The sequence below is a fragment of the Andrena cerasifolii genome, chromosome 8 (assembly GCF_050908995.1).
Source record: "Andrena cerasifolii isolate SP2316 chromosome 8, iyAndCera1_principal, whole genome shotgun sequence".
NCBI classification, from domain to species: domain Eukaryota; kingdom Metazoa; phylum Arthropoda; class Insecta; order Hymenoptera; family Andrenidae; genus Andrena; species Andrena cerasifolii.
The window spans coordinates 5,522,653-5,544,988 of NC_135125.1; the positions used below are offsets into that span (position 1 = coordinate 5,522,653).

Sequence of the window (22,336 nt, forward strand, 5' to 3'; positions counted from 1 at the left end):
GCAATTGCACGTCGACGTCAAGATCCCGTCAATAACCCCCGATAGAGGTGATGCCGAGCACAAAAGCGACGGAAACGCAGTGGGGCATCGAACAAGCCCCGAGTGGTTTGCTCTTGAACCCTATCGCGAACCTTATCTCGCGTCGTGTCGCCTTCAACATGCTCAGACGGCGGACGTGCGTTTCCATAAAGTAGAAACATCTTGCCTGGCTGGGTGCAGCGCGAGCCAGTGGGTGAGATATATTTTATGGGGCAACATTTCCCTGACAGTGTCGGCGTGCAGAAACAGCCGCAGAGAAGTATCCCATACGTCAGATGTACACATCGCCTCTGCGAAGTCCCAAACGCTCTCGGTACTCCACCCGCATACTTTCTATTTCATTTTGCTCCTCGGTCCCTACACGTTTTCGCCCGTTTTTCATATTTTTTCCTCTCACTCCCTCCTTCGCCGACCCCCTCCCTCCACGCCAGTCATTTTTTTCTTTCCTCACCTAGCTAGCAAGCCTCTCCCCAATTTTTCCTACCCCATGTTCCTTTTGTTCTTCCTCCTCCTCTGCTCTTTTCATCCGCTCGTCTCGGGCAGCTCCGTTTCTCCCCCTCTCAGGCGTTACCATTTATCCCAAACACCCTGGTAACTAGCAATATCACGGCCGCGAGGTACAACTTCCCCCGGCCCACATTCATCACGCACGTTCCTTGGACCAGCTCTTTACGTCGAGTTACTACATCGTAAAGGTAATGCCACTTTGTCCCCGTAAGAATCTGACCTTTCGAGTCCGACCCGTCTTCCCCTTCATACTCCAGAGGCCAGCCAGTTTATCCTCTGATTCCCTTGAATGGTAATGGCAGCTGAGCCTCCACTGAAAAGGGACTTAATCCTCAAAGGCGAAAATTTTAATCCGTTTCACATTCCGCTTGTAAATAGTTGGTACTTCCTAAAGTATGGGTAGATACTAATCAGACTTCTGAGTACTTCTACCGGACAGCATCTGCGCAAATATAGCCTCGGATTAATCTCAAGGGAATATCTCAGATGGCAAATAGCAAGCTCTCCTCTGTGGGATTACCTATATTGTCCGCAGCGTTTATACGTGCCTGATCCGCGCAATGAAACGTTCCCAACCAGAAAATTCTGATTTTAATAAAACCGCGTGAATGTAGAGCATATTAGAGTGTGCAAGAGGCAATCTTTCTTTTCGGCGGCAATTCACTTTGGAGAGGTGAAATCAGCCCTTAAAGTTCTCGCGGTTTTTTCGTTTGTTTAATATAACTTTATTTTCAGTTTGGTAGTGTAATAGAGCGTGCAATACTGAACAATTCTTATATTTAAAGTTTCGTTCTACCTCGCACCGGTACTAAAATTAACTCACGCAACGAACGTGTTAATGACAGTGACATAACTTTTTCATTCTAAACTAGATGACTTTAACAAGCTTTTATACCATTGATAAAGGAAAGGTTTATGTCCCTCCTTCAAGCAGCGAACAGAGTTTGAAATTCGAACAGTTATTCAAAAATTTACATGTAGTTCAAATAAATTTGTACGTTTTTTTTAAAGCTTCTGCTAATTTTAATTGTTCTTATACGAAACGATTTTTATTTGATTTGAACGGAGAAGGGAGGGGTATATTCATACGTATTTTATATCACTGATGCTTCTGACTATGTATGTAGTACACCCCCACTTTCCCTTTCTGTCTTATATTTCGCTATAGGTACTTGCAAACCAATCACGTGGATTAATAATATCCTAAATGTTGCCTCCTTCCTTAGTCTTGCTCCTTCGTTTAAAATGTGCGCTATTTTGAAAATTGTTTGCACTGATAATTCTTCAAATTAACAGAAGCTTTGTAGGGGCGTATGTGCAAAAATCACCAATTTTATTTAAAATCCTTAAGTCTTACTATTTAGATTATCGAAAAAGGTAGGAACAGAATTTCTTTTTCGACTAGGAATAAGAATATCTTTCTCTTCAATTATTTTTCATTTTCAAGGGGCAAGTGATGGTCATTAACACAAACTTATAATTTTATTCTCATGCTTATTAACAGAAAGCTAAACCACGTCTCTGATGCAATTCAATATCCACCTTCTGTTTTCAGAATAGACTTGTCTGAAGCTCCTTTCTATTTGGCGTTCTTCGTGTTTTATAAATGAACAAAACTCTATGTAATATTCAGAACAAAGTTAAAGAAAGAAACTGAGTGGGCTCTAACTGATCGTTATTAATTCATGCTCTTCCCTACGATTTTTTTTCATAAAATGTACAATCCGCTTCCGTTAATCTTCCTTTCACTGGCTTTTTGTATTTCAAATTCGAAAGCTTTTACCATGATAGTACCTTCACACTGAAATAACCGCATCTCACAATACACTCTCTCAGGCACAGCGTTTCATATTTTTAAATGAAAATCCTTGTTACCCGTGCCACTATGTCTATACGTATAACAATGGCTGGAAAAAAGTTTCGCGACACATGTATTATTTAAAGAGTAATCTCCCAAATCCATGCCTGTGAAGTATAATAAAATAGAACTAGGAAAAAATATATTTGATTAGAGCAGGGGTGGCGAACCCATTGCAAATACGAAAATTTTGCTGGCACGTCAATGATTTACAGGTGCTATCATTAATATCTGTATATTAATCTAAAATAATTGTTATGTGGTTAGATACACCTACGAAAATATTTTTGGCCAGCTTTTATTATACGACAATGTGTATGTCAAGTTAGGAGTTAATTCCAGAGGTGGGCAAAAAATTATTTGTCATGTGTCGAATAAAATTGTTCCCGGATTAACTTTATTCGTCGAATAAAGAAATTAACTGTATTCGTCGAATAAAGAAATTAACTGTATTCGTCAAATAATCTAAAGTTGGAGTAACTTTTATTTGATCCGTTATTTAAATAATTTTTTATATAGTTAATGCAATCATTAATTTTCTACTAAATTTTCCCCGTCTTAAAAACTGCCCGGCACGTCAGCAATTCGATAAATATTATTTATAAATGTTTGGCATGCGCAAATAAAAAGGTTCGCCTCCCCTGGATTAGGGTATAAGCGTATAAAGAAATACATGCAGCACATTTCTTAAAATGGTATCCTACAAACAACAAAGTTTCTTGTCCGTAAAAAATACACAAACAAGTATTATACATATTCTATACCTGTGATACAAATTCCTGTTTCTTAAAATACCTATTACTTAAGATAATTTAATAATTTTCATCATGCATATACAGGGTGGGTCAGGGCGAGTGGTACCACCGGGCACACGATAATTCCTTGGGCAAAAACAAAACGGACATGTAGAATAAATTCTTTTTCTATGAGCCTTCCTTTTCGAGATAAACGATTTTGCAAATTCGTAAGGTATGCATACATCTGACTAAAAATCAGCAGAATTGATCAGCAAATATGGTACAACCGTGAGTGAAATGCATCCCCAAGTGAAATTCAGGGTGCTCCAAATAAAGTGTTACAAATTGTACTGCTTCCAAACGTATAAGGGATGATCAAGAAAACACTGTCCAACAAAATTTAACTTTTAACTTTTTGTGGCGGACAGTGGTAGTCACGCGCGTTACGCGATTCTGTGAAGCTGAGCGGCAATGGACGCACCCCACCGCCGTTGACTACCACTGTCGGCGCCGCAGGTTTTGCCAAACTCTTTCGTTTCTGTATTAAAAACAAAAGGTGTTTTACCACTTCTGTTGATGGTTTCTGGAGGGAAAATGTCTGCTGCATCGCGAGGAATAGTCATATTTTCTCCTAGACGCTTAGTTGTTGAAATATATAGAAATATATCTGCAAAGATAGGTGCATTTCGGGTGTTCTTTTTCCTTTCATCGTTGTTTAAATATTTTTAAATGTTCATAATGCACTAATAACTTATATCGTTGTGTTCGCAAGGGTTCATAGAATAATTTGACGGAACAGACAACACAAAAGACATTCAAAGTTGAAGTTTTGCATTTTTTTAAAAATCGATGTTCTCGAAAACCGAGGTTGACGACGACAAACGGTTTGCTGGTTCGTTTTCAGCGCACAAAAATCTATAAGAAACTATTGATTGTTACAGACCACAACGGCTGTTTGACAGTGAAATTAAATAGTTTACACATTCTCCTCTATTCACCTTAAACCAAATAAACAGTTTACCAATTCTTCCCTATTCGTCTTAAAAAAAATATAAATAGTCTACCAATTTTCCCCTATCCATCTGCCTCTCAGCACCTAAGTTTAACAAATGGCTGTGTTTCCAAGGATCCCTCCACAAATAAAGAGCTCATCCTTAACTTCAACAAATTCCAGAAGCCTCTGAATTGCTTTACAAAACCGACTAAACGTCGCGCCACCTACTTTCAATTAACAAGCTTCATCCCCCAATACCGACGCGCCAAAATCCCCGAAAAACACCCCAGCGCGTTACAAACTGTTCCCCGTCGAACCACTTCCCCCTGTCCGTCAATCGAAACGGTGGCAATCGGCAGAACTCGGCCCGCTCGTCAAACAGCTTCATCCAAGTTGCACGGATCGAAGCGCGTGCACAGGGCGGGCGGTCCCGTGCACCAGCGGCGGGCAGCTAAATAACATCCAGCAGGCGGCTGCCAGACGATACAGTCGCTGTCCCAGATCGTAATATCGCTTTAATTATGTGCGCCGTATTTGCGCCAGGTCGCGTTATTAATTTCGGGTCCTCGCGAGGAGAGACTTAGCATTACGACCTCGGGGGTTACGTCGGGGATCCCGGCAACCCCTGCTGCCATGGCACGACGTCGACAAACCGGCTGGCAGCGGGAGGGCAGAGGAGGGGGGGGGGCGCGGGGCGAGGGACGCCGGGGATGGCGAAACAGGGTTGTTCGCTCTTCTCCCGGGATACCGGTCGGAGCAGGGGAACGGAAGGGGTGTAACGCGCGCGTGGTGCAATACATTCGCCTGACGCGGCGCACGACTCATCTTCGAGATGTTATTGCGCGACGAAAGCGCTCCGTCCTGCCGTATGCAAATTATTTCGGGCGGTAAATTAAACAGCTGAAACGGGGACGTAAATGCTACCCGCAAGATAAGTCGCCCCCTCCCCCTACCCCTCCACCCCGGACGTCGACGACGCCTGTTCCGCGGGTGTTACTTGCCGCCCCGACTGCGTCCGTAAATCATCGCGTGCGAGTGGATTTTGATTGCGAGGAACGCCGGCGCCGCGGCACGCTGATTCGCGAATGTATCGCCGGAAATGAGTTTTTCGGCGCCCCTGTCCGTTGTTTTGCCGGCGAACAATGGTGCCGAGGGCACGTGGTTCCCGGGGACACCCGCGGCATCCTCCTTCCCCTCTGCCGCCCGATAACCGAGTAGCTTTATGGTCGCGCGGGGTGAATCTCTTCGTTCGTCGCCCGGGTATTTACGTATTCGAATGAAAGTATAATGTAATCACGTGTATTCGCATGATAAAAGCAACCCCGCTGGATACGATCGCACGAGATTATACGCGGGGCCATGCGTTGGAAGAGAGCAGCGGAATGTTGCGGAACGTCTTCCCTTTGTTTGCGAGAGCTTAGAAGGGAACGGGGAGGATTTTAGAGGGAGGAAGGATGTTTGATTAAAAGTGGAACTGATGATAAGGAGGTCCCGAAATGTTCACGCGCCAATGGGTGAGCTGGAGTTTTCTCGGTTCTAGTTCCCACTGTGGGAAACCAATTTCGGGGAAATTATGCTTGAGAAGCAGCAGTGCGTGTATTCGGACTATACCTGTATATGATTTTTGTGAGATATCGGGTGGTAATAATTATATTGACAGTTGTGACGGGGGAATATTGTGTTTGTGAAGTGCGTTAGATGAAGGAACAGTTTGTGGAAAGCTCCTCTTACAACGTCCACGTCTACAAGATTAAATACCCAATCCTGTAAGCGTTAAACCGAGCTTGCATTGAATAGTACTACTTTATATTTCATTATTCTATTCATCCGTTACTTTGAAACTACTTCAAAACGTGTTTAATGTCAGTAACATTTTTAAAGGTAGGCTTTGCTCCACTTTATTAATCTCTCCTTTATTAATCTCATCACGAAATGGTCGTTCATTAAATTTCACACTTTTCGATTATGCAGTTTGACAAAGAATATCGATAAGAAAAGGGATAAATACTAATAATGGGAGAATAAAATATGAGAGAGTAAATTCCAAAAAAATTATTACCTCTGTTGGAAGGGATACATATGTACATTTTCGTCTATTGGCTTGTATGTAATTGTATGTAAATGCATGAAATTCATCCTGTAATCTTAATTCAATATATTAATATTAGTGGCTTTTATATTCATAATTCAACATTCAGAACATTAAATTCTCTTAAGGGGTTATACGTAGTCAGGAGACTAAAAAAAGGCGAATGTTTGTGAATTTTTTTTTTTAAAAACGAAAGCGTATATTTTTACAGGACTTTTTGCACTTAAAAGAGCAACATTTGAAGAACATTTGGTAATTTTGTTTGTACAAAAATATTTACGTTTATAATAAAAATACAACGACATCCAAGAAGCCTTTTTATAAACGGTGAGCAAGAAATCTCAAAAACTACTGCACCAATCTTTCTGAAATTTTGTGGGCTTATTTTATATATATATATATATACCTACTGAATGACGGAAGGATTTGTTTTCAATGCACAGTTTCAATTATATCAACGAAAAATGGCTTCATGCTTATCAGCAATGTCCGTTTTCCGTTAATAAAATCGAAATTATACAATGGAAAAAAATCCCTCCATCATTCAGTAGATTTTTATATAAAAAATCAGCCCACAAAAATTCAGAAAGATTGGTGCAGTAGTTTTTGAGATATCTTGCTCACCGTTTTTAAAAAAGCTTCTTGGATGTCGTCGTATTTTTTATTATAAACGTAAATATTTTTCTACAAAAAAATTGCCAAATGTTCTCTAAATGTTGCTCCTTTAAGTACACAAAGTTCTGTGAAAATATATGCTTTCGCTTTTTCAAAAAAAAATCACAAACATTTATCTCTTTTCAGCCTCCTGACTAGGTATAACCCTTTAATATTCGACTCTGGTAGCCACGATTTACATACACGTTACTGTTTATAATCACAATGCACAAAATATATACCCTATCCTTCTGCAGTAAGCGCGATAAATTATATCAGTTTTACTATGTCACTTATTATCAATGACAGTGGATTTGAAAGTTCTACGAAAGGTCTTAAACATATCAATAACAAACTTTTCCCCATTTCCAATAAATCCATACAAGTTTTGCAGTTTTCTAAGCACTGCCCGGAACAAAATTTCACCAATTAAAACATTATCTTTCTCACGAAACTTCTCCTTTATAGTGTAGCATCGCTTGTGTTAAACGCGGGATAACTTGTAGCTGTTCACTCCACAGCACTTCCTCTTTCCACGTAAATGTAATTCCCATACAACAGGCTTTCATCCTAACTTATTCGCCACGTTGGCTACGAAGCTTTCTGAAAATGAAAAAGCAACGAATAGAAAAGGGCAGTATAGACTCGAGAAAGAGATAAAAACATGGACTTCGCTGTGTTCCGCCAGCTCCTAGTATGAGCACATTGCGTTGATCAGGAGAATCCTCGACCTCGTGTGCTCTACTTTGGAACCTGATTCTGGAACCATTTTCATGCTTACTAAAATTTTGCGCATTTCGAAATCAAGGATATGGGAGAAAAAGGTACCTGCGGTATTGTTAGAATGTATGACTAGACTCTTAGTATTATTTATATTACTTTGTCAGGTCCTGGATGGCGGTGTTTAGGACAATGACAGTGTGGGGTAGTAGGGGAATGTTAGGCGCGAAGGCAGGCTTCGTTGCACTTGGCAAGTAGGAATTCAGGCGCGAAGACCAGCTTCGTAGCACTTGGGAAGTAGGAATTCAGGCGCGAAGGCAAGCTTCGTAGCGCTTGGAGTTTAGGAATTCAGGCGCGAAGACCAGCTTCGTAACACTAGGCAAGTAGGAATTCAGGCGCGAAGGCAAGCCTCGTAGCACTTGGAGTTTAGGAATTCAGGCGCGAAGACCAGCACTAGACAACCAGGGAAGGTTTACGCAATAATAGCGCGCCAGGGTGACACCCGTTAGAGCACAGGCGATTTTGTATTTAAAGGCTTGGTAATTGGATTTACCGCTGCATTAATATAAGAAGCAGCCCGTAATATTTCTGTGAAACAGAAATAGGCCGTGCTAGACCTGTGCAAAAGTACGCCTTGTAAACACTATAAGAAATTAGGGATCCCTATTTCACGTGTATTTAAATACACGTGTACACGTGTATTAAACGTATCCGTACCTCAATCCGTGTATCTTTTAGTACACGGGTACCCGAGCACTATTTCACGTGTATTTAAATACACGTGAATTTAGATACACGTGTATTTATAAATACACGTATATTAACGTATCCGTATTTTGATTCGTCTGATTTTTAATATCTATAGATATCCCAGAACTCTGAGGGATTGCGAAATTCATAAAAGAATTAATGTATTTAAATATATTTACTAGAATAATATGCGGAAAGTATGGTTTTACAAATGTTCAGATTGTAACTAATAACACAATTATAAAATTAACAAGATTTATTTAATCGATTACCTATTTTGATACAAAAAATTAAGGCGTTACTGGTAATAAGCGAGTTTCTTTTTAGACGCAACGATAATCCTTAAAATTGAAAAACATCACTCGGTTTTATTACACTTATTGCTTAAGTGACCGCCATTGCCCATTCCCCCGTAGTTAATGCCCAATTCTGATCAAAATAAACAAATACGTTGATACACGTGTATTTACATACACGTGAAATAGTGCACGGGTACCCGTGTATTAAAAGCTATACGGATCGAGGTACGGATATATGTAATACACGTGTCTTTTTGCTACACGTACCATACCGTGGTCTCTATAAGAAATCCCGGCGTTCGCGATGCGAGATCAGCTGTTGCAGTGGCTTATTATGATTTGGACTCTCCGGAATCGAAGGATCCATGCAATAAATCGAGACGGTATTTAGGACAAGAGCGTTCATTTAATGGAACGGAAAAAATATGCCATGCACTATTAATGTGATAGCGGTAGTATTATAATGATGCGTGGGACGTTAAGCATTAGCACATAAACGTGTGTATAACGATAAGCAATAGACAGTAATATGAAAAGCAATAAGTATTAGCGATATGTAATAATATATAACAATATGCGTTTAGCAATAGACAGTAATATGAAAAGCAATAGGCGTTAGCAATGTTAATGTAATATAAAGCAATAAGCAGTAATGGAAAAAAATATAAAAGCGTGAGCAATAGACAATAATATAAATGGGGATGATACGCAATAGTATGACAAGTAATTGATATTAAATATGTTCGCTAACGGTAGGAGGTGTTGTAGATTAATAACCCGTGGCGCACTGAATTTAATATTAGCACTTGTTCACTGAGATTATCAGTTTAATATACTTGTTCAACAAGTTGTTTCCGTAGAAGAGGGCTACGGCCTCTGGGGTCCATGTATTTATACGGTGTTTAGGTATGAGGGGTATGCGCGGTATGCACCATGACTCATGCACGAAATATGCGTTGTATAATTGAAACATATTGATGACTCATGCGCGAAATATGCGTCTCAATAGAATATTAGGGGTATATTTGGGGCTTCTAAAAGGGGGTACTCAACCGGTTGGATGGATTTTGGGGTTTTGGTTGGAAAGGGATGAGAGTGGTTTTGATTTGGTGGGTCGTAGAGAGGGGGTGAGACGTGATCTCGAGTTAAGAGGGTTTTCGAGACGAGGGAGTTGTTTAGATTTAAATGCGAGGGAGGAGATCGTGCCTCGCAGGGCGAAGAGGGGAAGGGATTTTTATACTTGACCATCGCGAGATGGGGACCGCTAAGGTACATCTTCCAGATGGCCCGATGGTTAGGGAAAAGGGGTAAGAGTTGGGTTTTAAGGGTTTTGGCGGAGTTGTGGAGTAATTTGTGGGGAAGACTCTAATTATAACCGCGCGAAAAATAGTGGAACGTCATAACTTCGTATATTATATTCATGTACTTGTGGTAGAGTTGAGTGTTATTCGAGTAATTTAATTTTATTCAAATTAAATATCGAATAATATTCGAATAAAACTGAAGTTATTCAAAAGTACCGAATAGTTCTTTATTCGATTAAAAATGCATTCAAATCAATCGGCGAATAAAATTAGGACGATAAATGAGCAATGAGGAATGACGATAATTCTTCACCAAGAAGGAGAGGTCCACCAATCGATATGTCCGAGAATTATGTGCCATCGACTTTTTCGCCTCAGACATGATGGCACGTGATACGTATCAAAGTTATCGGAACGTTGGCTTCTCCGTCATTATGTGCCACAAGCGCGCCCTTATCGTTACGTTGCTCATCGTGCAGGTGTAAATTGGTTACGGGGCCCAGCCAATAGTGGTCAGTGTCTATTATTTTTACAGATGTAATTTCTCCTTGTTTTCCAGACAGTTTGGTCGGCCATCTCGTAGAAAATGCGCCCGTGGATTGCGGTTACCGTGAAAAATAAATAATCCCCGGAGTCCCTTCCGTTTCTCGTTTCGTTCCGCTTCGCGTGTCTCGTGTCTGTTACATTCTTTTTTATCGCGATACCGTCATCTCGTTACACCTTTCCGGCTTTTCCTCTTCCTCCGCGAGCCTTCCCTCCTCCCACCCGCCCCTCCTCTCGCGACTCTGCATCCCCCTGCCTGGACGTAATCTGTTGTTTTTGAGCGGCAACGGGTGAGGAATTGTTTGCTCGTTTATTGAGGCCCGGGCGAGAAAGACACTTTAGGGTAGGAGAGCAATTATGCACACACGATCCCTCGTACTGTTACGTTCTGACGATCACGTTACGCGTGTGGTCCTAGTTGTTGTATTAGGATTATAGAGTAAACGCTGTCAACCAAGGCATTCAGTAGCGAAATGACGCCAAAGATTGTGTAAAGAAGAATGTATTCGTTTCTAAAGACCGAATATTGTGGTAAAAATTTTTTTCTTCTCAAGCCCAGCCACATTTTTCAAATAAAATGATATATCGATGCCTTAGTGCATTTCACGTGGAAAAACCTATTTTAGAAAGCAATATTAATATTTTTGTTTATTACTTTTTTCTAATTGTTTAAAGAATTGGTAAAAACTTTTATGATTTGATAGATCTAATTAATAGAAGTAACTTTTGTCTCGAAACTTTTTTTCGAAAATAGTCGAATTTTCAAGGGTTAATTTCACCCCCTAGAGTGAATTTGGGCAGCAAACAAAAATTGCGTTGTAATCAGGAGGAAATCTCCTACATATCCACAAAGTTTCAGAATTTTTTGAATTTTCGGGTTCGGGATCTTCCCTTGTAAGTCGTCGATATTTTCATTTGACATATTCTTATCAAAATATAATCTACCATTACAAAAGCGATGTGCGTGCATTATACAACAAAAACAATTTGTTATTACAATTAGAATAGTTAAGAGATCGTTACGACGGATAAAATCAAGCTTCAAATGAGTGTAGAAGTAGGTATTTATGAAATGCAGAGAAATTGTACTCGTCTTGTTGAAGGGTGGACTCGAGCACACTCGAGCTGGTATAGTGTCGCGCAGTTGATACCATTACGAGTGCACTCGAACAGTTCTGTTAATCGCATTAAAAAACACCGTCGCATTATCCCTCGAAGAGTGTAATAAACTCCTTCAGCGAAACATCTTGTAGAGGGAAACTTTTAATTGTAATAAATTCGTTGCAATATATATTTATAAACATATTTCGTTATTTGTTACACTTCGTTGGACGAATTCTACAAATAAATAATTACACAAAATAGATGTTTCTTTCTATCGTAAAATCTTTTCCTCTTAAAATCTGATAAATCAGAACGAATTTTTGTAGAGAATATTACAAACTTTATTTAAAGAATGCATGAAACACGAAATCGAGTAATAAATCGATTGACGAGAATTAGAAACGAGTGCATGTATCTACTTCGAAATAACTACTTCTACTTGATCGAGTTAATTATTATTCGATGAAGTTGTGGTATAGTAGTTGACTCATTAATAGAAAGTGTTCAACGGAACTTCATTATCATCAAATAATAAGGATCGATCACATTAATGACGTACGTACTTTGCAACTATACATTATTGGTGAATTATCCTAATAGTTCCTATCACGAGAAATTATGTATGAGTGTGACCTAAATTCGCCGACACATCAATGATACTGAAATTGATTACTAATGCTGATAATCGTGGATAGTTAATATCCTGAGAAATTCACCAAATTATTTAAAATTTAATTTAAAAAGCTGTATTGATATGAATTTATATGTTACTAATTTTCATAACTGTATAATTAGTTCACAATTAATTAAACTTCAGTTCTTGCCTGTTTTTAACTTCAGTAATGGTAATTTATTTTAATTTTTTGTTCACACGATATTAACGAATAACGGATAAAGAACGTCACATATCATAAATCTAAATCAAACAAAAAATAATTGTTGTACATACTGGTATTCTAGAACTTTTGTTAAAAAAATTACTGATCTATTTTGAATAAGATTCTGAACCAAAAATGTCATACGAGTATAGATTCGTAACTGCATAATTAAGACAAGTATTATTGAAGAAGATTATTAACTTTGACTGATTTCCTTTAACTGGACAAATTTGTATCTCCATAAATGCTCAGCGCGTAACGTGCGTTTGATTTAGTTGTCTTCCTTACTGTCAGCGCTCGATACTCTTCCATTTTCGATATTTAGATAAAAACGCAAAACAGTAGAAACCTAATTTTATCATTAGATATTATAATTATTTAATATTGCCCTTCATACAACAGTTTGTGTTCGAAACATATCTCGTCACAGTTTGAGGCCAATTTGTATACATAAACAGTAAATACGAACGAAATTCTATGCACTAGGACATTTATCACAAAGCAACAAAATATATTGCAAAACTTTCGTAAAGCGCAATAATACATATACTAGAATATTTCTGGACAAAGGCTGAAATAATTTTTTTTTACTCTATCACAACTACGTTGTTAATAATTTGCCTTAGAATGATTGACTCCCTTACGTCTGACCCTATTTAAACCAATTCTACTGTGAGAGCTACTTATGCACTACTTACACTTACACCAATAACATTACGTTTAGTTTAACATTAACGTTTAGCTTCCTTCGATTCAATTCTAGTATAGAAAACTCTACTCATAAAGGGGCACTCGCGATTGACTAACCAAATAAATAAATAAAAAAATTTAAATCGTCACTGACGCTTTGGATACCACTCACATCGTTGATACTGCGTTTGATTTTACGCGATTAACATTCAAATATATTAGCTTGGGCAAGCTACTGGTTACTGAATTTGAGAAAAAAAATTCTTGCAGCATATTCATCCCTTGATATGTTTCAAATTGCATATAAATTATTTTCTGTACCATCACACTTGGAACAGATATTTAGGTGGCTTTATTTAAATGAACCACCCTCTGAGTTCGCTTGCCACGAACAGAAGAATAAATAATATATATTAAATTTTTCCTTAGCAGGATTGAAAGACAGCTCTCATACCTACTCATTAATTAACACATACATATTTCGTTTCATGACCTATTATTTTACAGGCAATTAAAGTGTCTGCATCCTTCTAGGCTCGGGTTAAAACGAAATATATATCTACACCACTGTCGTTGCTGTAATATCATCACCCAGTTTAAAGGGGTACTTCGAGTTCTCGAACGCATCAATTAACGAATAAGAATTTGTCACCACGACACTTCCGAAAAGTGACCAAACTTCCAAAACAGTTTAGCGCCTGTTATAGTGGCCCAACAACATCACGAACAGTTGTTTCGAACTTTACTTCACAACACCATGTGCTTCTATACCGTGGACGATACTCCAGAAGTTTAAGCATCGATACGCTGTGTACAGTTTGGCATAAAGACGTTTAATTGATTTCTCGCCGTACATTGTTATTATCGACCAGATTTTACCGCTGTAGTTCGAGCTACGAAACTCTAAAGTGAAACTGAATTGAAACTTGTTTATTAACATGGTGTCCACACATGCTATCGTACGCAGGCAGAACCCTATAGCTACCTACAAGAATATGTGATTACACGAAATTGATATTGCAACCCCCTTCTTATGTAATATTTTTTACATTTAATTTTTTCAGTTATTAAAATTCTTTTAACCTTTAGAGGGCCTGGATTTTTTCAGTGAAATTGTAAATTTTATTTACTTAAAATTTATGCATATATACCACCAAAATGGCCGGCCAAGTATCAAAATTCTTAGCTGGGAAAATTGAAACTATAACTACTTTTCTGAAACATTAATTATAGAATTTGTATTTATTGAAAATTAGGTTAAATAGTTGAAAATTAGTATTTAGAGAAGTATTTTCTTGTGTAATCAACTAATTGCTGCCCTCGGTATATTTGGAATTTTAGTGATTATCAATTTTCCTTATTTAAGTCACACCATCTACACAATCTGTGGCCATAGTTTTTCACAAAAAACTTGCATGATATTCGTTGTTCTTACTTTCAGCAACCAGAGTTGCAGTTAAGGGAATTAATTCTCAAATGCCTGTTGTATGCACCCCATACGATGTGTCTTAAAAATAAATGAATTCCAGACACTAAGTCTCAAGGAACCTAGTGTACAGATTTGCTATACCTACATATTCATTTTTAAAAAAAAATTGAGACAATAGATTCAATATCCCGTAATTTCAATACAATAATGTGGAATATACATCTACATATTCAATGCACTAACGAAAAGGATCTGATAGAATTACTAATTAAGTAATTAACGGTAATTAAGAGCAACTTAATCACGCTCGCAGTACGCAGCATTACGTGTCCCAAATCTTTAAGTAACACCAAAAACAATATTGTGCACCGTCAAATATGCTCATCGATGTACAGTTAATTATACCGCACTTGGGGAGAGTGATAAATTTCGTAATTATACGAACACATCTTAGATAGGGGCCTTATCTGACTGTGTATGTATACATGGCTTGCTTGGATCATATTCGATATCACGGAGCACCATCGAACTCTGAAGTACATGGATACCGCATGCCCATGTAATTTCCGACCTGCTGAGTGTCTCACGGCTACCTGAATATACACGAGCGCCTTGGGTATCGCTAGTCGTCCTTTGAAATAAGGGTTTGCTAAGGACCCGGCCAAGGAGCGAGGGAGACGAGGATGCCTTTTAATAAAGGGACTGTGACGAACACCCCTGCACTTAACACTCAATCCATGGATCGAAAACGGTTTATACAGGGTGGGCCACATAAAATGTTCAAAATATTCCAAAAAGAGAACTACCTATCTATACAGGATGTTTATAAAAATGTGGGACACTTTTGCAGAATTTTTAGCAGAGTTTCCACGAACCTATGCATCTGCTGCTATTTCTTGAAGCATTGAAACAAAACAATTAAAACGAAGATATTCTGTCACAGCGGGTAAAAACATTTGGTGCTTTTGAACAAATAATTACAACCAAGAATGAATTATTTAAAATTATTATAGCAGGAAATTAACTTCCAGAATGAAGTGAAGAATATTTTCAAAAACCTGCCAAGGGAAAGGGAAACTGTTTACAATTTCTTTGTTATTCTAATGGAATTGTGGTTGCAGTTAATTGAACGCCCCTAACTAATTGTGCAGCGCACCCCTGAATGCAATTAGATTCTGGAATGTTAGTTCTGGTACATCAAATTTGTGGAGTAAATAAATACGATGTCGATTTAATGTAATAACACTGTTTAACATATATAACATATCTGAAATTATTGAATAGTGAGCGCCGAAGTCATTTGGTTACACGATTCTAAAATCATTTTAAACTATATAAGTACACAGCTCGTTGTCATAAATGTAAACAAATAATTTAAATAGAAACAACCGTCTTTTTCTCTAATAGGTACGTGATACGTAACATTGTAATTGTAATATAATAAAATCGTTGCAAGATTTAATTAATCCTGCGCGTAAAACTATCAAGGGTGCCTTTTGGTACTATTTATCTGGCATCGAACTGCGGCGATAAAATTGACATATGAGCAATGCCGTGGAATGAAGTCGACACAGAGTTTTGTACTTATTGCACAGAAAATCTTCATTATCTCGAACCGGGAGAGAGTTCAGGTCGCGAGTACATATAACGAGCTCATTGTGAACAAGTTTCTTGGTCTAAGACACCTTGTCAAACTTGAGCTTGTTCTCAATGAGTTTTCAAAGTTTCGCTCCGCAGTGTTCCAGCGGATTCGAATCCTCAAGACTCATAACTGATCCAACTTATTACAACCGACTAAGGTTAAGACGGAGTAGCTTGGAACATAAAATAAAAATATCATGAGGATATTAACACGGGAATGGGTCCACCTGTTATCTGGGTGATTTCTTCACTAGAAACAACTTTAATTTAATTAGTTTATCCATGGTAAACGAGACGCATGACCGAATATTATTATTTATTCCTTTTGAATGAATAGAACTGTCGAAGTTCGTGACAAAACAACTCGTTTTAGGGGACGCAGAAGAATTTCCAAATAATGAGTTGCACCGTTTTCTTCAGTTAAAAGGTTCAAGGAGATTAATGTTTTTCTTAGACAGGGTGCGGGAAACTTCATGGTACAAACGAGGACAAACCAGAATTTTAAAATACAGTAAAATATTATTTCTAAGCTTTGTGTGATCTACGAGGAACTAAACAAAAATATTTTTTTTATATTTGAAAAAAATATTTAACTAATATTTTGTGCTACTAAGACGCGATGTATGGCTCATTACCACGCGGCTTTTATATACATACCAGCAAATACCCCCCGCTTCGCGTCGGGCTAAGAGATATTAAGGATTCCATGAAAACACATTTCACACTTTTTCCCCACCCCCTTTGGGGTCGATTACAGCAAAATCCTGAAATTGGTTTTTAGGCAATTACGTGGGTAAGCTTTCGAAGTAAAAACCAAGTTCATATCTAATCGGACCTAAGAGATTTTGAGGAATCCGTGAAAATACATTTCATCCCTTTGCACCCCCTTAGGGGTTCGTTAGGGGAAAATCCTGAAATTGGTTTTTAGGCACTTGTGTGGGTAATCTTTGCGAGTAGGAACCAAGTTGATATCTAGTCGGGCCTAAGAGCTATTAAGGAGTCCGAGAAAATACATTTTACCCCTTTTCAACCCCTTGGGGATGGAATTTCAAAAAATCCCTCCTTAGTGGATGCCTACGTCGTGAAAAGAATGTACCTTCCAAATTTCACGTTCCTAGGTCCAGTCGGGACTTAATTAAGAATAATAATAATTAATAATTAAGAATAGAAGGAATTTGATACTTCTCTCTGAATTGTTAAGAGACCGTGCGGGATGTAATACGGAAATCTTGCTTGTGGGAAGAATAACCATTTCATAATTACCTGCAAATTGACTCAAGAAGAGTTCAACGTGCCGTTCACGCGATTGCAAGTTTGCAATCAATGAGCGAGCCGCGTTTACACTTCACTAGACACAAGTGCTAATTTCGTCTTTAAACCACGTCATTAATCAGCCTGGTCTAGTTACGCAACTTGAATCGGACGCTCATCATGCGCTACTGTGCATCGCACAACACTCGTGAAATCATTATGCCAGTACCATATGTTCGAAAGGAAAACGCAAAGCTCTAGAAGCTGCGAAAGTAAAATGATTGAAAATATGACAAATGATTTTTTATGTCGGTGCCTATGCTTTTTCTATTTCTTATATAATTATTTGCATTGACTTCTTCCACTAATTGCTTTCAAAGTGAAGAGCGAACTCCTTTTGATTAGCTTCCTTAGGCTTCCAAATAAACAGGAATAAAATACGCTTGCCAATTTTATTTCTAAAAGGCTTGTATGTGCCTAAGTATTTCATATAAATGTCAATAGGTACCTAGTGACATCTCGCAAAGAATTATTTATTTACAAGTGACCACAGTGAATCAATATCATGTCTGGAATTCCTGAACCCTTTCCAAGTCCCCAACTCCAGCACACACATCAAGTCTTTTACGTCTACTTTAATCAGAAATTCTTCATAAATATGCAGAGCATCTCGCGTTGCATATTTATTTCGATGCATTACGAAAGTCGGGTATGAATATGCGTCACTCAACAAACCTGAAATACCCCCGGTATTCCTGTTTAAGCTACAATCGCTGTAGATCTGATATTAATAGTAGGTATTAATATTTATGTGGCAGAGAAAAATGAGAGCGCTGTAAGAACGACAATTTTAAGAAAATAGATCACGTAGACACTTTCAACAAACGGAATGGTATTCGTGAACGAAAGAAACACCCCGCAGATTAAGTCATAAATTTGTGGGAATGGTCAAGGGCCATAAACAATCAGCAGAGTTCTATGACGTCGTCACTTTCTCCAGCTGACTTATTAATGTTTAATTCCCTACGAAAATGTAGTGTCACAATTTTTTATGAAACCTGAAATACGACGTTTTACCTACTATTATTTTCCAATGACTTACCGTTAACGATGAAATTTTCAATAGTTAACTTCTCGTGTTTGTAAGAACTAAGAAGTGTATAATTTAATATAAAATGCTCGAAAAGATAACAAGTTTGTACTAATACTAATCATTGTTTTTCAAACCAGTTTCTATCCTCTGAACTCTGAATATAATTCATTTTTAGATTCGTTTGGAGAGGAGTGTCACACAGTAACGAACAAATCGAATCGATTTTGTTTTCAAACTTCCTCGCTAGCTGGAATATCTTAATTTTTATTCGGATTTCTTAAGTACTTTTTGTTCCATAGTAGAAAAAAAATAGACACATATATACAAGTAGAATGCAGTTGCTGTGGATAAATTCTGCTTTTAATAAAAGTAACGTCCGCTTACTTCCCTGCAGAACCCAACACCAATAAATATGTTCTAATTATTCAAAGTTCATGGTGCAATGACCTATTAATTAAATTAAATTCAGAAAATATTATATATATATTTTAATTTTACGTGTTATATATATATATTTTGTAAAATTGTATATAAAATTAGGAAACTCTGTTTTAATAGGACGTATTACATAATGCTCGATTTCTCCAAACAGTTAATTTGAAAGACAGGCATAAATATTAACATTTCAACGCCAAAATTGATTTATTTATTTTAAAGTAAATAATAATCAACTACAGGTATCTATACTTTTAAGTGATTATCCTACATGCCAAAATAAGTCGAAAATCAAAAATGACAAAATTGCGTTTGAAGCTTCGTTTCAGGGTTATTAATTGCTGAAGATACGCGCAAAGAGCGTCTGACACTAGGCACTTAAACTACTGCCGGCGCGCAGTAGTAGTTACCCAGGTCACGCACGGCGAGGGCAGTAGTCTAACGATAAGTCTAGCGTCAGATGCTTCTTACGCGTACTTTCAACAATTAACAACCCTCAAACGAAGCTTCAAACGCAATTTCGTCATTATTGATTTTCGCCTCAATTTGCCCCTCCCCCAAAAGGATCCCCCCTGTATTCGAACACCCTGTATATATTAACACACATCAACACAACTATATTGTTGCGAGCACCGGGTATAGGCCCGTGCATTGTCTGCTGGTGCTCGTAGCTAAAGACAGAAGAAGGTCAGCCCTCTCGAAGAGGACGATCAACATAGGAGAAGAAGACTGTCTTGTACCGAACGCCATAGCGTTCGGACGTGCGGGTTGTACTCTTGTACTCCGATATAGCTCCTGTTGGAGTTCAACGAGTCTCAGTGTTAGGACTAAGGGGCTGCGTTTCTCTTTTTCTGGAGAAGAGGGGCGAAGGGTCTTGACCGGGGCGTAAGGTGACGACCGTAGCCAGTCTGAAAATTCTGACCAAACCGTGCAGATCGCGTTCCGTCTCTTAAAGTTTCTTTTTTCTTGTATACTTTTATATATAACCAACTAATACGTGGACACACTGTGTATTGTCTATCTATACAATAAACCATAGTTGTGTTTATAGTGTGACATTTATTTTCAACCTCTGCGGAGTAATTTCCAACAGCTCCGTACATGGAAATATAGTTCTTCAGTGTGTACTCCGGCTTCCTATTCTACTCCTTTGCGTCCTTTGCACCCCAGAAAATCTTCTTAATGTCTGTAGGCAATCGGCGCTTGAGAACGGCCTATGATGCAATATTATGTTTGCACCTGGGTGGCCAGAAACACTGGATCCTCCCTGGAAAAGAGTGCCACCGAAGAGTCCTATAATTAGAGATAATTATGTTTAATATCCACCAACAGTAGAATGTTAAAAAGCATACCATAAATAATATAAAAAAAAGATTTGCAAAAGTTCAAATAACAGACTATACAGCATGCGAAGTAACGTGTTCTTAAACGTAGGTACAAGAACCCCGGTGCCTCGACGCAGACGATCAACGGATCCGTTATAGTCTGCACTTTCACTCCATATATTGTTGTTCCCCGACCAATAAAACTCCGGCTGACAATCTGCCGCAGCGCCTAACAAATGGTAACAGATAACGGATACGAAAAGGGTCACACCATCGCGAACGATAAGGCGGAGCGACAGTGACGAATAGGCTCTCGCGGAGTTCCGCGAGGCTCCCGGGGGGCGCAATTCCATCGACGATGCACTTGAGGCCGCTATCATGCACGGCCCAGAGCAATTCCAATAGGCGATCCATTATCTTAAGCGGCGTCGGCCTGATCGATTCGCCCCTCCGCCCCTTTTTACAACACGGTTCTTCGTCTACCGAAAACGCCACCGTTCCCCTCCGACCCCCTGTCTCCCCGCGAAGCGCTGGACTTTTTGGCGCAGATCAGCAGATTACCAAAGCACCGACATCCATTTACGAATATTGTACTTTCTATGTAAATTCCCAGCCCTCGTCGCAATATGGAATTGCCGATATTAGGATTAATCGCCGCCAGGGATGGCCATGAGTATGCGGCTATCGGGGTTTCGTGCGCCATTCGACGACGCTCTTTTTCTTCTCCTTTTTACCTACGGGGGGGGGAGATAGCTGTTTTAGGCTGGGATGATGCACCGCCGGCGGAAAGGCCGTGAAATACGGAAGCAACGAAACATACGATGACCGATACACATCTTCTGCGGTTACCGTATCGGAATTTTCAGATGAAAAATTAACCGCGGGGGCTGCTGGAGAACTTGTAATTACGTGCTTGGGATTCTACGTATTGGCAAACAGCGCTGGCACAAGTGATTCTGGGTATTTTATGGAGGGCGTTTGAGGAAGGCATGCACCTAAAGGGGCCTAAAAACTGACGTTCTTTTAGAGTTTCTTTTTAAGGAAGTATTAACATTATTGCAGCCGTAAATTTTTTATTAATTATTTCACACATTTGGCTATACAGTAATGATAATAATGTTTATTAACGGGTACTGCACTTTGGTACAGACATGAGTGGTAAACCGTGTAGAGTGTACAATTAAAATAGAGCATAATATAATATGGAATTAATTATTGAGAGCTTATATGCAGGTAGGTATAAGGTCGCCTACCAAGTTAGCTATTGCGCGCTTGAACGTATACACGGATCCGGAAAAAAGTCAACAACAGGTTCAACTTTGTTAGCAGACTATATTTAGGCCAGGATTAGGCTCTTTGTTGCTGCCTTAGGCTAGTACTTAATTTTTGTTTTATAAATATTAGTCGTATAATGCAGTTATAGGACCTAGTTCCAAATACGTCATTCGCTGCTGTGATTTGTGGTACCTAATCCCAATTGAGCAGATTTTACCTGAAAGCAACGAGCAAATTAGTTTCCTAAAATCTATTAACAAGTGGTGCTTCTGACAGAGCGGATTTTTTATTTGATTCATAGTTTCTTTTTTATTGCATAACAAGGCAATATTTCATCTCTGAAAATTGAACTTTTCGTCTAGAATACTGTGCCATTCCTTTAAAAATTAACTTTCTTTAAATTGGATTTTAAGAAGCTAATTTGCTTTTTGCTTTCAAGTAAAATCTATTTTATTGGGAGTGGATATCGCAAATCCGTATACCAATACTTCAATAACCTGTAACTGTATTACATGACTAATAGTTTTAAATACAAAAATTAAGTATTATAGCCAAAGATGTGACATAATTAATAAAAAAATATACAGGTGCAATAGTGTTAATACTTTCTTTAAAAAAAATTCTAAAAGAACGTCAGTTTTTGAACCTCTCTAGACGTAGGTCCCCCCTTAATAGTGTTCTATTGCTAAAACTTGAACTTCGACGCACTCTGCATTTAATT

The 22,336-nt window shown here is 38.5% G+C and overlaps 1 protein-coding gene across 2 annotated transcripts in view; it reads left to right on the forward strand.

The window, feature by feature from the left end:
• Positions 1-22,336, forward strand: part of LOC143372226 (potassium channel subfamily K member 6) — a 118,618-nt gene that overhangs the window by 91,788 nt on the left and 4,494 nt on the right. The window lies entirely within an intron of this gene.